The sequence below is a fragment of the Dromiciops gliroides genome, chromosome 4 (assembly GCF_019393635.1).
Source record: "Dromiciops gliroides isolate mDroGli1 chromosome 4, mDroGli1.pri, whole genome shotgun sequence".
NCBI lineage: Eukaryota > Metazoa > Chordata > Mammalia > Microbiotheria > Microbiotheriidae > Dromiciops > Dromiciops gliroides.
Window position 1 is genome coordinate 246,125,430 of NC_057864.1, and position 20,148 is coordinate 246,145,577.

At 38.4% G+C, this 20,148-nt stretch overlaps 1 protein-coding gene across 5 annotated transcripts in view; it reads right to left on the reverse strand.

Moving 5' to 3' along the window:
* Positions 1-20,148, reverse strand: part of SRPK1 (SRSF protein kinase 1) — a 75,468-nt gene that overhangs the window by 44,459 nt on the left and 10,861 nt on the right. The gene's annotated exons all lie outside the window — the stretch shown is intronic.

The window sequence follows — 20,148 nt, forward strand, 5'->3', positions numbered from 1 at the left end:
ATGCAGATCAAAGCATACTATTTTTCCTTCACATGACTAATGAGTGTGTAATTTAAAATTCTAAATGTGGGTCCTAATCTGTTCCCCCAGTTTTGGAAAGATATTGAAAGATAGTAAAAGAGAAAGATTTGAGAACAGAATTTCTACAACTTGGTAATCCTATCTTTCCTCAACTCCTCTGTCTTGTCCTCTGCCACCACTGCCACAAGTCAGAAACCAAAAGAGTCAGCGCTCTCTGCGCAGGCCCTCCTTCCGCCTTCCTCCTTCCTGTCACCTCCCAGAAATGGGAAGTTCTTCAAGCTGGTTGGTTGACTGGGCCGGAAATTCAAAGTTTTTTTAGATTCTGAGAACCATGTTTTTTTAAGTACTCTCAAGTACCAGCCAGATGTGCTAAGAATCTAGTCAACTACTAATCCAGTCAAATCAGCCAGTAATCCACTCTGGTGGGCTCCTGAGTAGCTGCCAAATCTCATCTATCACATTCCATTATCTTGACCGGAGGAAACATGTTTTGCATGATTGCACATGTATAACCTATATCAAATTGCTTGCCATCTCAGGGAGGGAATTTGGAACTCATATTTTTTCCAAATGTTAAAGACTTTTTATATGTAATTGGGGGGAAAAGTAAAAAAAAAAATATCTCTTTTTAAGTCTTTATGTTGGGTTGTTTACATTCAGAGGCAGCTGTGTGGCTCAGTGGAGAAAGCTGGATTTGGAATCCAAAGACCTAAATTCAAATCCAACCTTAGACACCTTTCAGCAATGTGAAGCCAGGCAAGTCACTTAACCTCTGTCAGCCCTAGTTTCCTTACCTGTGAAACAGAGATGATTATAATAGCACCTACTTCCCAAGATTGTGATAAGAATAAAACGAGATAATATTTGTAAAATACTTTGCAAATCCTAAATCACTATGTAAATACCAGCTTAAGAAAATGAAGCCATTTTTAAAATGGCAAAAACAAAACTGATCTTTCTAGTGCCTAAATCATTCCCTAGGAATGAATTAAGCAAATATTTGGTTACAGCCCCAAGAGCTGTAACATATCTGTAGCAATCATTTACTAAATCAGGCTCTAAACACAGAAAAGATACCAATTTCTGTTCTGTGGCTTATAGAAAGCTTCAACTGATACTCTGGTGGGTTTTAATCACAACCTGAGGCTCTACAAAACCTCTTATTTCTATACTTATTTCTATAACTGCACCTGATGATTACAAATAGCTCTGGAGGCACACGACTATAACTTTAAGTACTACTAGCTTAAACCTATCATTCCCAGGGAACAACTCTGGTAATGGAAAGATCTATAACTATTTATTTGGGGGGGGGGGGGAAGGGAGAAGAATTCTGCCTCACCTGAGAGAACTAAGAGATGTCAAAAGATATTTATGATAAGATTGTGCCTGGCCACACTGAAATTCTTTTATATCTTTATTTCTGATTAATCTTCAATTACTAATTGTATTTCAAAATACTGGTCACTTTAACACTTCCATTTCCTAATAAAGAGCCTTTAAACACTTGAATCTTTTTGCAATACAAATATTTTATGCCTGAATTTCAGAAAATAGTCAACAATAGTTGGCATTTATATAATGCTTTATACAAGAACTGTGTATAGGGCAGCTAGGTGGCCCAGTGGATAAAGCACTGGCCCTGGATTCTGGAGGATCTGCATTCAAATCTGGCCTCAAACACTTGACGCTTACTAGCTGTGTGACCCTGGGCAAGCCACTTAACCCTCATTCCCCCCCCTCCCCCCAATAAATGAATGAATGAATGAGTAAATAAGTAAATAAAGAATTGTGTATAAATGGCAAGTGAAGGAACTTGCAGGAAGGGTTACTTTCAAATGTGAACTGCTTTGTAAAATGCTCAATTGGGTGGAGTAATCTCTCTAACTAACCCTGCAGGAAAATAGGAGGGGAAGGGGATAAAGAGACAGGGGCAAAAAAATGAAGGGCAGAGTGGGAGAGGGGACAGACAGAAGCAAATCCCTTTCGAAGAGGGATAGGATGAAAGAAGATGGATAATAGAATAAATATCATGGGGAAGGGAATAGGATGGAAGGGAAACAGTTAACAATAGTAATCATGAAAAAGAGAAAAGGGGGAAAAATTGTACAAAAAATATTTATAGCAACTGTAACGATTGGAATGACGCCACCTGCTGGAGACTTACTGTAGAAAAGTTCTGCCCATGAAGCGATAGTCTTTAAGGGCAAGACCAGGAGTCTTTTCTTTGGCATCAGGAAGTGACGCGGGCTAGTGGGAGGAGGAAGGAAGAGACTGGCGCTTGCTCTCTCTCTCTTTCCTCTGGACTCTGGTGGAGAGCGGGGCTAGAAATGCGCTCTCCCTTTAATAGATAGAATCTAGGCCTTTCTCTCTCTCTTTATCAAATTCTTATTCTCCTTAATAAATGCTTAAAAGTCTAACTTTTGCTAAAGCTTATAATTTATTGGCGACCACTCATTAGATATTTTAGACAGTTTAGCTAGAATTTTAGCCCTTAACACAACTCTTGGTGGAGGCTAAGAATTGAGAATCAAGGGAATGTCCATCAATTGAGGAATGATGGAAAAAGCTGTTTTATATGATTGTAGTGGAATGGACTTGTGCTACAGGAAATGACAAACAGGATGATCCCCGAAAAACCTTGAAAGACTAATGAATATCGATGTATAGTGAAGTGAGCAGAGCTGAGAGGAAATTGTGCATAGTGACAGCAGTATTGTTCAATGAGTAATTGTGAATGACTTAACTAACTCTCAGCAGTACAATGATCCAAGACAATCACAAAGAACTAATGAGGAAGCTTACTATGCACCCCCATAGAAAGAAGTGATAAAAAGAACACTTGTGGATTGTACATATATAACCTGATTGTGATCTTGGGGAGGGGGTAGCAAAGGGAGGGAGGGAGAAAAATTTGGAATTCTAAATCTTATGAAAATGAATGTTGAAAACTACCCTTACATGTAACTGGAATAAAATAAATATTGCTTTAAAAAAAAAAAAAGATCAAACATAAACCCTTCATTTATAGCACTGTACAAGTCCTTATAAACTGATCCCAATCTAAACTTTTGTAGCTGGGCATTTTTTCACATTAAAGTCATTACTCATGAAATACCTCCTCCCAAATTATCTTGTATCTTCTTTTATATGTACACATACACCCACACAAAATAGTAAAGTTTATGGCACTCTTATCTAATCATTTGATTGTTTCACAGTACTCTGGAATCATAAGAATACAATTAATTTAACCACTACTTTTTTTAAAAAGCTTGATTAAAAGCTGCAAACGAAATGTGAAGAGTTGCTATTTATTCCTCAAATGTATTGTCAATTTTAATTTTTTAGTCTTTTATTTTTTTATTTTTTAAATTTCCCACTAGATTTGAAACTAGGCCAAATTAGTAAGATTTTACTGGAGGGGAGGAAGGGGGGAAGGAATCTCAGAATCTCTTCAATTAAATAAATGCCAATTTCAATACAGTATTAAGACAACCTTGTTTCATCAAAAATAATCCTGAGATATCTTAGAACAGAAGTATCAAAATCACAGAAGCAACCCACAGAATTCCTGAGTGAATCTGAAACCAGATTAAAATGTAATTAGGAAATGTTTTAACAAAGTAAAAAACAATAAAACAAAGATTATGTTAACATATGGTTTTCTAAGTTAAAATGCAGCCTACAGGGACATGTTTCTATTCTGAGTTGGCCATCACTGCCTTTGAGAACCCAGCATCTTTCCTACTGAAATATTTTATATTGCTAGTTATTTTGCTAGACAAAGTTCATTTGCAGAACACATGAAGTGAAGGAATAAATTTAGGTCACTGTACTATAATGACTAAACAGTAGAAAGGAAAATGAAACTTATTTGAAACTCAGGGGTCCATTTCATTTCAAGGGCAGAACCACAGAAGTCAAGAGTTGGAAGTGAGAACTGCAAAATTTACTGAGAACTGATTCCCCACCCAGTCCCCTCTTTCCCAGGCAGGTGAATTGCCTGGGGCTGACAGTCATTTCCAGACTCTGGATGGACTTATGGACCTTCCCCCAAGCAACTTATCCCCTCCCAAAGTTCCCCACCTTACTCCCCGGGCTTTATGTTATTATGTAAAAAGGGTCCACCTACAATTAAGTAGTTTCTATTCAGAGTCAGTAAGGCCTATACTTAACTTAGGAGCTGTTCTACTATTTCTTTTGTCAAAATCAATTTACATTGATTAGCTATAGGTCACTCTGGAGCAATCTTTTGGTTCCCTTTTTGTTCTGTTACCCCATTAAAAACCCTGTTTCTGTTCCCATCTTTGGGTATTCCTAGCTTCCGAGCTTTGCGATACCACGAGCTATAGTTCCTCTGCCCCTGATTAAATACCTTATTTCTCCTATGTTGATTGTTTCCTTAATTTCCAGGTGAACATATGGGGGCTCTTTCCGAGATTTGCAGACCATGTCCAGCCAGCCAGATGCTTGGCGCCTGCAGGAATCTTTTTGTGTTTCAATCTGGACTCAAATTCAGAGGCCTGGCTTGGGTAAGGGTCTCTCAAATTCAGAACTCAGTCCTTTTCGCTTGAGAGTTCCTAAAAAGCTCTTTGGTGGGGGGTTGGTTATGTCCATGGATGATTTTTGTAATGGGTCTGTTCTGCTATATGATAACCATCCTGTCTCAAATGATGCTGGGTATGCTATCACCTATGCAGAAGAGGTCATTGACCCCTTCCTTCAGCTCTTCAGCACAACAGGCTGAATTTGAAGCCCTGACTCAGGCTTGTGAATTGGCAAAGGAAAATCTAGTGAGTATTATTTACCAGATAGCAGGTATGTGTTGGGGGTTTCGGGATGTTATGGAAATATAAAGGATTCTGATGTCCTCTGGCAGTCCTACATATCTAAAAGATTGCCTGACTCCCTTTTGTTGGTTGCAGCAGCAGTGATTGTTAAAATGCCAGGACACTCCCTGAAGATTCTCCCCATGACTGGGTTAAATGCCCTTGCTGACCCTGCATGCCAAGCAGGCTGCTTGGAAAACCCCACTCCTTATAGTCTGTCTTCCTTTAATAATAGTTGGACCTGGCCCCAAGTTAATATTGACCCCCAGCAAAGCTTGCTGTAGTCAAAGGACCATGTCCAATCGCATCCTAGACAACTAAGACTAGAAGGGGTGTAAAAGGATAAAACTCTGGGCTCTGGTATGGGTCAAATGGATGCCCAATTCTCCCCAATGACTTATGATGGAATACCTTCACTTTTAAAGTCACTGGAGTCCTGACAAACTGCTTAATTTAATCTGCAAATTTGGTGGTAAATTGACATGACCTGCATATGACATTTATCAAACAATGTCCTAGCAAGTCCTTAGAATCTCCCCTAGGAAATTTCCTTCAAATCTGGCAGATTGATTTTATAAGTTTGTATTATATGGTTTGCTGTTCCTCCCATTGGGTAGAAGCTTTCCCTTATAAGAAACGTTATTGCAACAGCTGTAGCAATACTAATCAGAAAAGATTTTTCCCACCTGGTGGAATTCCTAATGGAGTTCTACTTCTTTTACTGGTATCAATTGTCTCACAATTGTTAGCTTCCTGGCAGTACTTCATCATTACACTATGATTACCACCCCCCAATCCTCAGGTTTGGTAGAACTTATCCATTGGAATCATTAAGTTTCAGCTTGGAACAGTTTATGGATGGTTTTGCCATAGCCAAAGGCCCTTTCTTCCTAGTTCTTCTGAACCTTAGGGCAACCCCTTTTGGTAGACATTCTTTTTCATATTTTGAAATCATCTCTGGGTGTCCTATGCCTCTCTTTTCTCCCTCAAGTGACTCCCTCCTCCCATTAAGGCCTCCCCTGTGTCCTATTGTAAAGGACTCACCCAGACTTCATCACCTTAATTATCTTGTGGTCAGTCATGTTCTAGTGGTTCCAACCTTAATTCCGTCTAACCAACAGTAGGACACCTGGATGTTGGGCCTATTGCGAAAAGGACTTCCCTACCAAGTGCTCGCTGGCCAACCCTTGGCTGAAAGGAATTGACAGCTGGATCCATTATCACATCTGAAGAAGACTCCGACCCCTGAATGGATGGCCAGACACACTACCAACAACACCAAGATTCACCTGACCAGGAAAGAGAAGCAGACGACAGTGTAGACTGCTGTCCAAGATATCCAGACCTGGCCTGAGGATCCTGTTTCATGCCCTAACACTATTTTTGGTCATCAATGATTCATTGACCCAGAGGAAGGAATGAGAACTGCAAATTTACTGAGAACTGATTGCCCGCCCAGTCCCCTCTTTCCCAGGCAGGTGAATTGCCTGGGGTTGACTCTCTAGGTCATTTCCAGACTCTTATGGACTTATGGACCTTCCCCCAAGCAACTTATCCCCTCCCAATGCTCCCAATGTTATTATGTAAAAAGGGTCCACCTACATTAAGTAGTTTCTATTCAGAGTCAATAACGCCTATACTTAACTTAGGAGCTGTTCTATTATTTCTTTAGACAAAGGTTCATTTACATAATTAGCTATAGTCACTCTGGAGCAATCTTTTGGTTCTCTTTTTGTTCTGTTACCCCATTAAAAACCCCCCTCCTCGTATCTTTGGGTATTCCTAGCTTCCAGGATACCATGAGCTATAGTTCCTCTGCCCCATTAAAGGCCTTATTTCTCCTATACTGATTGTTTAATTTCCAGGTTAACAGAAGAAACCTCAGAAACTAATCTAATTCACATCTGAACATGAATCCCTTCTATCTCGGACAAGTGGAGATGAAACCACCATTTTACAATGGCTAGTAAGGAGAAACCTGCTATATATCAAAATAGTCCAATTCTACTTCTAGACAGCTCTAACTGTAAAGACGTTTTTCTTTTTTATCCAAGCCAAAATATGCCTCACTCCTTCACTTCCATAAACATCAAACATTCATGGACTGTGGCATAAAGACTCCTAATTCTTCCCTCTGAGACAAAGCAGAAATTTGGGATCTTCCTTTTCTTCTCCAGTCAAAATAGTCCTTCAACTGAAGCTCACAGGGCAGTCTCCAGTTCCCTCATCATCTTGGTTATTCTTTAAATATATTCCAGCTTGTCAAATTTCTTCCTAAAATGTCCCCAGAATTGAACCCACACTCAATATGTGCTTCAACTAGGATAGAGCAGATCAGGACATTAATCTTCCTAATTCTGGACACCATGCCCCACACCTGATGTGGCCTAGGATCACTTCAGCTTTTTGGGCTACAGGGACATACTGTTAACTCACTCTGAGTCTTGTAGTCCACACTAAAATCCCCTCATCTTTTTCAAAGAAACTACTGTTCTGCCATATTTCCCTGGACTTCCTGGGGATGATCTTGTTTGAACCCAAGTATAGGACTATATACATTTATTTCTATTATTCATCTGATTTGATTCAGCCCATAATTTTAGCTTGCTGAAACCTTTTATCTCCTATTGTGGAACATAAAAATGTACAGATGAAACTGAAGGAGGACAAATCAAACAGAACAGCTCTGAGAGTACTGCTGTAGTGATCTAGTCTAGTCATCGATGAAAATAGAACATTGCCCTCTTTCGTGCCTCAGGACCTGAGGTGCTCTAGAAATAGAAACAACATTCGAAAAGCTAAATGTGGAAAATCTAGAGCCAGATCTGACCAAATACATAGAAGCTATCTGCTGAAGGTGACTTTTTTTTTTAGCGGATCATTTTTTTTCAAGATATTTAAAGAGGACAAAATTCCAGAAGGATAAAAAAACACCTAAACAGTATCATAAGCATCCAAAAGAGGCAATGAAGAAAACTTCAACAGCTACTGAGTCATATTCAGTAAGAACGGTTTATATATGTATCAAGAACAAAAACATGAGGACATAAGTTTCACAACTTAACAGATATTTCAAATAGATGACATCTTCAATTGACAGGTGTAGAGAAAGATGATACCAATTCTCCATATGGTTCTTAGTTATAAGAAAGTATTTGACTTTACAGCACACAAAAAAGGGCCTTCCATCAAATTATTTCCCTTACATATCAAGATCCCAGAAGATTTCTTAGTAGAGATGCAACCAGAGAGAAAACATGACTATCAAGCAAGAAGGTATATGCTGCTCAAAGGTGTTTTAAACTGTCATAGGGGGTGTGCTATGTTACATCTGAAAGAAAGAGGGCTTTTCAATATATGGTTCCAAAATGCTTCAGCTCCATGGTATAGCAGATAGAACACTGAATCTGGATTCAGGAATTCTCAAGTTTCAAACATGACCTCAGACATTTACTAGCTGTCTGACCCTGGGCAATTATTAAGTCACTTAATCTTTGTCTGCCTCAGTTTCCTCAATATAAAATTGTTACGAGGATCAGATGAGATAGCTAATATTTGTAAAGCATTTGGCAGAGTGCCTGGCACATAGTAGGTACTTGATAAATGCCTGTTTCCTTCCTTCCAATGACATGTACTAACTGCATTACCAGAACCACCAATACTGTCTTCTCAACTGAGATCCAGGACACCCAAATGAAAATTGTTCTAGCAATGTACAAATGAAAAAATCAAGTCTTGATGTGCATTTGAATAGGAATTCATTAGTAGATTGCTAGCCATTCCCCAATTGACATAAGGTCAAAGAATATAAACAGGAAGTTGTCAGAGAAAGAAATCAAAGCTAGCAATACCCATATTTTAAAAAAATGCTCTAAATCACTAATAATTAGAGAAATAGAAATTAAAAACAATCTGAGGTACTACCTCACAACATCAGATTGGTCAAGCTGACAAAAAAGGAAAATGATAAATGCTAAAAGGGTTATTTAAAACAAAACAAAATATCAATTCACTACTGGTGGAGCTGCAAACGGGTCCAGCCACTATGGAATGCAATTTAGAAACTATCCCCACAAAATAGGAAATATATGTATGTACCATTTATGTAGTAAATACAAATATTCTTGACCTAGTAATACCACTACTAGGTTAATGCTCAAAGAGATCAAAGGAAAAGGATCCAAGGCTGTCCAATTAGTGTGAATAATGACTTCAATGGTCATGTATATTCCAATTCACACTTTCAATATCATGATTACGTAAAATATGATAACTGGGTTCCAGCCAGAAAAGTGAAGTGCAAATAGGAATAATGTGACTACTTCAAAGACTATTCACACTAACCAGGACCTTGCTACCCAGAAGCCCAGTGTTGATATAAAACAGGAAATTATTTCCTATTTGGTCTAATCAATTATAAGTCTCTCCATAAATATGTAGGTATGTATGTGTGTGTGTGTGTGTGTGTGTGTGTGTGTGTGTGTGTGTGTGTGTGTGTGTGTGTATATATATATATATATATATATACACACACACATACACATACATACATACATACATACACACACACCTGAGGTTTACAGCCTCGCCCAGTTGGTTTGAAGAGCAAAATTTTGCCTACTAAAGCATTTAAAAAAAAAATTTTGAAGTTAGGAAAAATCTATAAACAAAATATATGCCCAACAATTGAAGTACTGCTAATGAAGAAGTGGAGAAATACCAGACTAAGGAATAATGAGCATGAAGAATTAAAAGAAAACAGGAGAGGTATGTGAAAAGGGTAGAGAGACCAAGAATATGTGCACCTATGAAAAAACAAATAAAATCAACACTAAGAGGTAACAAAATTGTAGTCAAATGTAACAGTCAATGCTAGTAACTATACTATTAATCATTTTCCAGGAATTTATTTTGTTTACATTTTGGCTATTAGTTATAAAGGTGTTCTATCTGACAAAATAGAAAAATAATTTTTTGAAAAAAAGAAACTCAGCAATACAATGATCCAAGACAACTCTGAAGGACTTATGAAAAATGCAATCCATCTACAGAGAAAGAACTGATGGTATCTGAATACAGATTGAAACATAATTTTTTTGTTAGTTCCTTATCTGAAGTTTTGTTTTTGTCTGTTTCTTTCACAACCTGGCTAATGTGGAAAGTTTTTTCACGACTACTCATGTATAACTTATATTGAATTGCTTTGAGTTGGGGGGGCGGTTTGGGAGGGAGGAAGGGAAGAGAATTTGGAACACAAAAAATTTTTTTAAAATGATGTTAAAAATTTTTTTACATGCAATTTGGGAACAAATTCAAAATAAATTAAATGAAGTATGTGGGGTGGGGGGGACGGAAAAAAAAACCTCAGGACTTGTTTCTCAGGGTATGTTATTGTAACTATTGGCCTACATAGATAACTGACAAAGAGTTCATCCCTCTAGCCTCTCAAATCCCTTTTTGGAATAAATGAATGCACAACAGGACTGAGGGTGGGAAGCAGGGTTTGTGAAAGATTAAGTCTTATGGAGTACAGGTATAGCCGTCATAGCCAAGAATCTGTACAAGGTAGGAACAGAATCTTAAGATTATAGATTTAGAGCTTGAAAGGGAGATTAGGAGCCATCGAGTTTCAACTTTACAACTGAGGGAACTAAAGACCAGAGAGTTAAGGATATTGCCTGAGTTCACACAGATAGAAGAGCTAAGACTTCAAGTCACTAATCCTAATAAAAGCATTCTTTCCATTGTACTGTGTGTTCAATGCTCTGTTTAAAAGACTTCTTGATAACAGTTCATCATGCATATAATCATTCGCAGTAGACAAACTACTTAGCTCATAACTGCATGAGGTAGATAAAATGTCATTCTCTTCATTTAACAGGAGAAAAACTGAGAACTGAAATCAGACAGTTAATAACATAGAAGATGTGGGATTCAAACCCCAGTCTTCCAAATCTGGTGCTCTAGCAATCCAAACTGAACCAACATACTCAATAGTAGTGCCTAAGTTTCTACTACAGAAATTAAGGTTGTACTCACTGGAACCTAAAAAATCTATACATATAAATAAATGTTTCATGTGGCTTCCAAGAAAGCAAAATTTGGGCTAATTTTAGGAGGTAATGGGAGAATTATCTAAACCTGGGACAAATTCTACTTTGTAGCATCAATGGCAGAAGAAACAGACAAGAGGGTCACAACAGGAGAAGAAAAAGAAAAGCCAACATGGTGGTAGCAAACAGGAAACAGAGAAGAATAGGAATGGAAGGAATTACTAAGAAGTCTTAAATTTCTATTAATTCAAAACACTACATAATGGATTTCTACATATCAATTTATAGGACTTTATTATGTTGGAAATTCCATCAAGTTTCAGCAACTTGGATGATGTTTATATTTTAAAACCTTTCTATAAAGAAAAAGTGTAAATGTTTTAAGTTTAGATATAATAATTACGAGTTTTCTGATCATCCTCGTTCTGCTTACTGCTTGTGAGACCCAGGATAAGTCATCTAAGCTCTTTGAGTCTTAGTTTTCTTATCTGTAAAATGAGGGAGGGTGGGTTAGATTAGATGATCTCTATGGTTCTTTTTAGCTCTAAATCCCATAATCCTATAGATATTAATTCTCCCTTAAGACTAGAATTAGCCTGTATTTTTCAGGTCTACTAAGTAGTATTTGTATTCCTATGAAAACTTGTTACTCAGATTTGCTTTTCAACCAAACTAATGGTTATTTTACTGGATTGGTGTGCATTGTTCACTGGAAGAAACGTGAACGGGGTCTAAAAATGGAATTCTGTAAAAGCTAGATTTGGGGGGCCCAAGACTCACAGACTATTCCAGGCTGACTCCCTTCTAAGACAGTCCATCCTTAGTCCTGCCAACCTAAACCCTGTCCCTTTTTTGCAACCTTCCACATCTGGAATCTTACATGTTCAAAATTCTGGTCCTACATTGAAAAAGAAAAGTGCTTCCCTGTCTGTCATATTAGAAATGGGTAACCAATCAGATTGTACCCAAATAAGAACCCACCCCTCCCTGTAAAAACCATGGCCCCGGCCCATGGTGGAACTGTCCTGGTTCATGAAATGACTGGAAAATAATGTATCAAATCTGTCAACCAACTCTTGCAAGGTGGAGGTCTGAAAATTCTAAGATCACCAAGCCAGAGATCTCCCAGAGCTGTTTTGCCTGATTGCCCCTGCTGGTGATGAAGCGCACTGCTTTTACTATAACTGGCAGTTCTGAGTTTTTTTTGTGAAAATCTCCAAGTGTCAAAGCAGCTGCACCCCTTGCTTTAAGACTATTCACTTCAAGTAAAATTCAGCGTGAGTCAGGCCTGTCTTAGTACAATCCTGACAATAAGGCAGTATCAATTTTTTGTACGACAATTTTGGAAAGTAATTTGGTGATATGCAATATGAAACAACAAAACTCCTTAAATACTTCGATCTGGCAATTCTATAGCTAAGACTTTGCCATTTAAAAAAATTACCAAAGGAAAGAAACTATATATAATATATATACACATATATATGTATGCATAGTCTTAGCTGCAAAAACAAAAGACTAAAGACAAAAAACTAGAAACCCCTTAACTGGAATGAGCCTAATAATTATATTTTTTTTGGTGTGGGGCAATGAGGATTTAAGCGACTTGCCAGGGTCACCACAGCTAGTTAAGTATCAAGTGTCTAAGGCCGAGTTTTGAACTCTGGTCCTCCTGAGTCCAGGGCTGGTGCTTTTCCACCTGCGCCACCTAGCTACCCACACAAAAATTGTTTCTAAAAAATGTAATATAGGGGCAGCTAGGCGGCGCAGTGGATAGAACACCCGGCCCTGGAATCAGGCAGGACTCCAGAGTTCAAACTCGGCCTTAGCACTTGATACTTAACTAGCTGTGTGGACCCTGGGCAAGTCACTTAACCCCCCACTGCCTCACTTAAAAAAAAAAGTAATGTAATAGAGTGCCATTAACAAAACAAAACAAAACAAAAACAAACCCACATACCTAACAATGCCAAGTATAAGGAAATATGGGAGACATATGCAAAGGGAGACTAACAGAACTAAAATTAGACATACAAAAGCTTGGTATAATAAAAGAAAACCAAGACAAAGGGAGCAGAATTTAAGATAGATCTAGAAAGGGACCCAGAGCAAACATCTTTCAGTTTTTATTATCTCTTAATTTGGCTCTACTTCATTAAATGCTAAGGTAGGTTTTAAGATTTTTTCCCCTTATTTTGTATGCTTGGTTATTAAATTTTTATTAATGGTTAAGTTTAATAAAAAAGTTTTCTTTAAAAATATGGCATAAGATTGCTCCTACAGGATGGTCCTCCCAGTTATAACCTTCCAAAAGCTATGTTGCTCATTTATTTAGTAGTAGACACCTACTAATTAAGGTCATTCAAAACCAGTATCAATATACCTTAAAAGATTGTGATGTTCTTTGCAGATGATGTGATGAGATACTTGGAGAATCAACTAAAAAACTACTTGAAACAATTAACAACTTTAGCAAAGTGGCAGAATATAAAATAAATCCACATAAATCATCAGCATTTCTATACATTTCATTAGTGAAGATAATTCATAGTGACTTGTGCTAATTAAGAACTTTACAAGTTTTAATAAACAGCCTAATGAAGTCTCTTTCTTATTCTCATTATTTTATATACATCTGTAAAATTTACCATCATTTTTGATGTTCAGGTTTATCTGCTGGCCCTGCCACCAAGTAATACTTTGGTTCTGATCTCATGACCCAGAAAGGCCAGGATTCCCACAGGCAGAGGATCAACTGAAGGAGAAAAGTTAATTTTCCAACCCAAATATGTTAAAAAAAAAAAAAAAAGAAAGAAAAAAGAGAGAAAAGAAAGAAGAAAGCTAGCTAGCTATTTAAAAAGCTAAGCACTAACATAAACTGCTAATACATGATTAAATTCAAATAGATACATAATTCAGACCAGAATGTAAATCAGTACAGTAAGAAGGTGCCTACAAATAGGCACCTTTTTTCACTAGTCCTTAACCAATACCAATGGTATATTACGACCCATCTAACCCTAGTTTTCTCTGTTTAAAGAGAATTTCTTAACTTGGGATAAGACCCTCCCCAAAGGGCTTGTTTCGGCATTTCAAGCCATATTGGCATCAAAACCTCCTTCAGGTGTTCTCCTCAGGAGTCAGCAGCAGCTTCTCTCTGACACAGCCACAAAAGGACAACCTTCGTGGGATTTCTAAGCCCTCTGATTAACTAGGTCAAAGAAGTCTAGCACCAGAAGGCGTAATTGGACATATAGTTCCAACCCATTCACTTTACAGATGAGGAAGATATGGTCCATAAGAGTTAAAGTGATTTAAGTAAGTACACAAAGCAAGGCAGAGTTAGGGCTAGAATTCAGTTCTGTCTCCAGAGTGATGTTTCTTCCACTATACTACCATGCCTTCTTTCCCTTTTCTCTTAGGTTCCTTTATTTTCACCTATCAACTTGCTGTTGAAGGTAATATTTTCTTCCCTTATAATAACAAAGAGAGAGATAAGAGTTCTATCTATGATGCTGCTAAAGTGCAGGTTCAAACACTTCAGCCTCCTCCTCAAACTCCAATGGTTCCCTATCCCCTCTAGAATCAAATACAAAATTCTCACTTTGGTGTTCAAAGCCCTTCATCATCTCCTCTTCCTCTACTCCATCTCTGAAATCCCTTCCCTCAAACACACCTGCTTCCTTGAACAAGCCATCCCAGCACCCAGCTACAGATATGTTCACTTGCTGTTCCTGATGTCTGGAATGTTCTCCTTCCTCACCTCTACCTTGGCCTCCTGGAATTCCTGGCTTCCTTCGAGTTCCAGTGAAAATCTCACTTTCTAAAAAGTGCTCTCCCCCCATTCCCTCTTAACTCTCATGCCCTCCCTCTGTGGATTAGCTCCAATTTATCCTGTCTCTAGCTTGTTTGTACATAGTTGTTTGCATATATTGTGAGCACTTTTGAGGACTGTCTTTTGTTTTTGCTTTGTATCCCCAGTGCAAAGTGCCTGGCATATCACAGGCAAAATCATTAAGTGTAAAATTCCGGGAAAATCCTTAGGTTGCCCTCCCAAACCCCAGGGAAACTGAGCATTCATTGGATTCATTATTTTTTCTTCCAAAGGCAGAAAAGCTAAATATCAGGGAAGCTAGGAATTACATAATGGACTTTTTCTAATAAGAAATTAGTCATTTTTCCTTCCCAAATTTAGCCCTCTTTCTGACTTTTCTATATCTACAATTATCATCACTAATCTCAAGAGTCGACTGACTCGTCCCACCTTCCTCTATATCCTCATCCAGATTATTTCTATGCCCACTGCCACTTTCCAATATATCTTGGCTATCACTGCTAGGTCTTCTTAAAACACAGCAGTTCCACACTACTAAAGTATAAATCCCTTAGTTTGCTATTCAAGGTCCTTTATAATATGTCTGCAACCTATTTTTCTAGTCTCATCCCCCCACTACTCACATATACTCTTTGCTGTAGCCAGATCATAACCGCTGGCTTCTCCCTGGCTCCCTAAACATCTTTTGAGTTTCTGCTTCAGTGCCTCTATCCTACCTGTCAAAATCCTAACCATGTTTCAAAAGCCTCCAATACTACCACCATCCAAGTGGACGTGATCTCTTCCCCATTCTAAACCCCTAAGGCAGCATGCTGCCTCTCTAGAGCACTTAACCATAAATAAAACATATGATTTGTGTACTTATCCCTCTCTTACTGGATTGTAAATTTCTGAGGTGAGATACTGTATCTTATTCGTCTTTGTATCCCCCACAATACACAGTAACATTTCCTTCAACTTTTATGGAAGGTGCTCACTTGAATGAAAGATAGGATTAAATGCAAACTCTATGATGAAACTTCTTATTAGAAACAGACTTTAAAAAGAACAACCAAATTTGAACAGCTATACTAAGGCTTCCAAAAGAAAACAAAGTGACTTTACCACAGGGCCCTATGTTGAGGCAAGAGTGAAATACCGTACCACAAACCAAAAAATATTCATTTAGTGCCTATTTGTGTTATAAGAGGATAGTTACAGAAAATCTCTGTCCTAACTCTCCGTTTATCATCTAAGACAGATGGAGATGTAGCCTAAGACAAATGCGGGATCTGACAATATTTAAGAATATGTGAATAGGGGCAGCTAGATGGCACAGTGGATAGAGCACCGGCCCTGGAGTCAGGAGGGCCTGAGTTCAGATGTGATCTCAGACACTTAACACTTGCTGGCTGTGTGACCCTGGGCAAGTCACTTAGCCCCAATTGCCCCCCACACACACACACACATATGTGAATAGAAGAATGAGAATTGTGAACCCAGTCTGACAATAAGATAGTCAAATGAAATCTATTTTGGGATTGGGAAGCATTGATACCTAATTGTACCCTAAACCTAGAAATATTAGCATTAAGTTACTTGATACTACTCTTTTAATATTAATGCCAGAAAGCAGAAATTATAAAGCATGCTTCCTGCTAACCTCTTACTGCAGGAACCATAAGGAGAATCCTAAGTGAGATGGAAGACCATTTGCACAAGCCTAGAAACAACAGCCCCCAGAAACACAAAAGGCTGCTTTGTAGTTTAAAAAAAAAAAAGTTCTTAGACTTCTAGAAGGAATCACAAGTAGACCAGTTTAGAGAGACATGTTGAATTTATTATATACTTTAGGGAAAATCAAGTTTTACATAATCTACAGTTTCATGGTATAATCCTCTTTTTTCTGTTCCATTAGATATGGAAATGCTCATTTTACTTGATATTTAAGTTTAGAATTTTGTTTTAATTCAAAAAGAAGTAAAAAGAAAATGAGAGCCCTTCCAAGTAAACTTTTAAGACCAAGTGTGAAGACCCAACAACAAAGCAGAAGACCTATGGCTGCCCTCAGGTTGTTTTATTAGTAGTATAATGGCTTAGAAAATAGGTTGCCCCCAGTGTTTGGAAAAGAGATCAACACAGTAGTGACCTTTTAAAAAATAAAATCAAAAGAAGTCTTAAAAATGATAGAATCCCGCCCTGCAAAGTTAACAATGAACTACAGGTCGAAGGAATGTATAATAGAATATATGCAGGGGGGGGGCAGAGCCAAGATGGCAGAGGAAAGGCAGGGACTTCCCTGACCTCTCCCCAAAACCCCTCAAAATACCTTTAAATAATGCCATAGGACAATTGTTGGAACAGCAGAACCAAAAAAAGGACAGTCTGAAATAATTTTCCAGCCAAAGAGAGCTTAGAGGGTCAGCAGAAAAGGTTTTACAGGAGTGAGAGTGGAGAGCTCTGAGCAGACCCAGCCCCAGCGAATCAGGCCTTGGAAACCTCTGACTCAACCGTGGCAGCAGCTGCTTCTGGAACGCAGCCCACAGACAGAGGAGCCTCAGACAGACCTCGCTTCTAGGGCCTTGGAGTCTTCAGTGTTAGTGGCTTCTTCTGAGGTTCGGCTCACGAACTGGCGAGGGGGTTTGGTGGTTGGCTGGGGTGAAATGGCTGCAGCCTCTGCTGGAGTTGGGGCAAAGCACCCAGGTTCTGATCCACTGGGCTGACTCAAGTGGCGGAGGCCCAGTGGGGTAGGGGCACAGGCACACCAAGCTTCCAACCATAGAGAATCAGATCTGAATCAGACATCTGCTTCTGGGTTGAGATGAGCAGGCAAAGAAAGCAGTGGACTATAGAAAGATTTTTTGGGAGCAAAGTAGACCAGAATACACCCTCAGAAGAAGATAATAAAGTCAAAACTCCAACATCCAAAACTTCCAAGAAAAATATGAATTGGGCTCAGGCCATGGAAGTGCTCAAAAGGAACTTTGAAGGGAAATAGGAGAGATAGAAGGAAGATTTAGAGAAAGAGAGAGAAAAGAATGGAAAGAGAAATGAGAGCAGTGCAGGAGTCATGAGAAAAAAGTCAACAGTTTGAAAACCCAAATGGTAAAGGAGATACAAAAGCTCTCTGAAGAAAAAAATTGCCTAAGAATTAGGATTGAACAAATAAGAGCTAGTGACTTTATGAGAAACCAAGACACAATAAAGCAAATCCAAATGAATGAAAAAAATAGAGGGCAATGTGAAATATCTCCTTGGAAAAACAGCTGACCTGGAAAATAGATCTAGGAGAGAGAATTTGGAAATCATTGGACTACCTGAAAACCATGACCAAAGTAAGAGTTTAGACACCATCTTCCAAGAAATTATCAGGGAAATTGCCCTGATATTCTAGAAGCAGAAGGTAAAATAGAAATTGAAAGAATCCACCAATCACCTCCTGAAAGAGATCCCAAAAGGAAAACTTCCAGGAATATTATAGCCAAATTCCAGAGATCCCAGGTCAAGGAGAAAATATTGCAAGCAGCTAGAAAAGAGGAATTCAAATATTGTGGAGCTACAGTAAGGATAACACAAGATCTAGCAGCATCTACATTAAAGGACGGGAGGGCAAAGGAACTGGGACTACAGCCAAGAATCACCTACCCAGCAAAACTGTGTATAATCTTTCAGGGGAAAAAATGGGACTTCAATGAAAAAGAAGACTTTCAGGCATTTGTGATGAAAAGACCTGAACTGAATAGATTATCTGTCTTTCAAATACAAGACCCTAGAGAAGCATAAAAAGGTAAACAGAAAAAATAAATCATATGGGGTATTAAAAGACTAAAGGTGTTTACATTCCTACATGGGAAGATAATACTTCTAACTCAAAACAACTTTCTCAGTTTTAGGGCAGCTGAAAGGAATATACTTAGAGGGCACAGGTATGAATTGAATATGAAGGGATGATATCTGTAAAGCATTTATTTTTTGTTTATCCTTTTTTTTTGTAGGATGGGGTGGCTTATGTCTGGGGCTGGATTTGGGCTTCGGGCCTCCTGGGTCCAGGGCTGGTGCTTTGTCCACTGTGTCACCTAGCTAACCCGTGATGACATCTTTAGAATAAAGTTAAGGGGGACAGCGAGGTGGAGCCTAGCTGGAGCCCTGGAGTCAGGAGGACCTGAGTTCAAATCCGGCCCTCAGACACTTTACACTTACTAGCTGTGTGACCCTAGGCAAGTCACTTAACCCCAATTGCCTCACCAAACAAAACAAAACAACAAAAACCAAAAACCAAAAAATAAAGTTAAGGTTATTGGAAGAAAAGGAAAGGAGAGGTGGACTGGGAAAAGAAGGCTCACATAAAAGGAAACAAGAAAAAGCTTATGGAGTGGGAGGGAAGATGGGGAAGGAGCAGGGGGAGTGAGTGAGCCTTACTTTAGTCAGAATTGGCTCAAAGAGGGAACATACACACTCAAGTGGGTATAGTAATATATTTTTCCCTTAGGGAAAGTGGTAGGGGAAGGTGAAAGTGGGGAGGGGGGGAAGAGATGAAGGAAGGGAGGGCAGATTGGGGGAGGGGGCAGTAAAAAGCAAAACACTTTGAAAAGGGATAGGGTGTAGGAAGATAGAAAAGAGTAAATATCAAGGGGAGGGAATAAGATGGAGTGTAATACAGTTAGCAATAGTAACAGTGAAAGAAATGATGAGCAGGATATCAGAAGGATGCAAACCATTAACAGGAAGAACTGATGGTATCTGAATACAGATTGAAGTATAGTTTTATTTGTTAGCTCATCTTTCTAAAGCTATTTTGTCTGTTTTCTTTCACAACCTGACTAATGTGAAGATGTTTTGCATAACTGCACATGTATGACTTACATTGACTTGGTTGATTTCATAGGGAGGAAGAAAATTAAAACAAAGTTTTTTAAAAATCAATGTAAAAAATGGTTTAAAAATTTTTTACATGTAACGGGAAAAATTCTAAAATAAAAAAGGTGAAAAAATAAATATATGCAGAGCAGAATTTTATTGAAAGTCTAAAAGGTACAGCACTAAGCAATTTATTTCTTCAAGTCACTAATATTCAATGCAATCATTCTCTTCACTATGTTAAGTGCAACAATTTTATAGGCTACTAAAATGTATCTTGTTAGAGGTTTTAAATGTTTCTGGTAGTCTTTGGACAGCTTTTTAGTATGGACAGGCATTATGGCAGACTGGTAGACTGACCAGGAAGACCTAGGTTCAAGTTCCACCCCTCACATATATATATATAGCTGTGTTGACTCTGGGCAAGTCACAGTCTTTTAGTGTCCCACACAGTCCCCTAAAACTATAAATAGTACAACAGTTACTGATCTGTAATGATACAACAAGGAGTTTCCTCAACAGGAGTTCCTTAAGCCAATGGAAATATAGGTCAGGACCCCACAGCCACACC